Genomic DNA, 1,365 nt, shown 5'->3' with positions numbered 1-1,365 from the left:
GCGCAACCGGGAATTAACCCAGCCCTGGCGACCTGGCCGGACACAGCAGGAGGTGAGACCCTGCGGAGGTGCCGCAGCCTGGATCCCACCCTGGATCCGGGGCTGGACTCTGCAGGATCTCAACTCCGGCACTGGGAGAGCCACGGGAGGGGAGTTCAGGAGGAAAAAAAGGTGTCACTGATTCTGCAGCTTCACTTCTGCCTTGTTTATCAAAGTCAGTATTTTTCTGACTAAAAGGCTCTTAGATTTAAAAAGAAAAAAATTACAGGCTACAAAGCAGGGAATTAACCCTGTCCCAGCCACAGCAGGACACGGAGTGTTTACATTTGGAGTTGCTGCCTGCAGTCAAACAAATGCCTTTTGTGAGGATGATCGGTTTGGTCACAGCCCCTGCCCCTCGACCCTGTACCAAGACTTTCACTTTTAACCTGCAAACATTCTTCTTCCTGCCCCCCCCTCCCCCGGGAATGCAGGAGAAAAAGAAGAACAGTTTAGAATTTGCCCAAGCCAAATACCCAGGTCAGGTGCATTAGAGCAAGCTCAGGTTGGCAGATCCCTCGGGGAGCGGGTGTTTTGTTTGGCGTTTCTGCCAGAAAGCCCCACACCGTAAACATTCCATAATCCAGGGCAGGTGGAGGGGTCTGGGAAGGGAGGACGGTGGGCAAGGCAATGCTGTGTCTTTAATTTTCTTTTCCGAGGGAAGCGAAGTCTGCAGAGCCATGACAGCCTCACTTGTTCAGCCTTTAATGTGCGCTGGGTTTTCTCCAGTGGAGGGCACTCCGTGTTCCACAAACTCCAGCCTCAGCACCAACGAGCTCCGGAGCATCATCGCTCTCTGGAAAGCCTCGGAATTAGACGAGAGCTGCCTCTCGGCACAGCTACAAAACACTTTAAACCCGACCAGCTAAATGGATAAACCGAGCCTGCGGAGCTGCTAAACCGGGCTCTGGCACAGCACGGGAGGCCCTGCCTGCTCCGGGAGCCGGCGGAGGATGGATCTCTCTGCCTGGCAATGGCAAAAGGCAGCAGAATGAGGGATGCGAGGCGCCGGCACAGGTTTGGTCCTTCCTCCCAGAGAAGTTGGTTCGCCTCCATCGCCTGCTCCGGCTTTTCTCGCCGATTGCCACTTAACGCCGCCGGTTCTCTGATGACTTCCACAATGGCTCTCAGAGCTTAGAGTCCCTCCCTACCCCCCCCACACTCCCCCCCCTCCTTCTTCCTGTCTTCCCCACCCCCAACCCCTTCCCTATCCTTTTCCTTCCTCATCCCCAAAATTCTCGCTGGTCCTCTCCGGGGAACTTTGTGGGGTTCCTGGCAGGCACGCTGGATGGCGGCGGGGCGAGGGGCAGGCGGGGGGGGGCCAGG

The sequence above is a fragment of the Corvus brachyrhynchos genome, unplaced genomic scaffold (genome assembly GCF_000691975.1).
Source record: "Corvus brachyrhynchos isolate BGI_N302 unplaced genomic scaffold, ASM69197v1 scaffold150, whole genome shotgun sequence".
Lineage (NCBI taxonomy): Eukaryota > Metazoa > Chordata > Aves > Passeriformes > Corvidae > Corvus > Corvus brachyrhynchos.
This window is presented reverse-complemented; position numbering follows the sequence as displayed.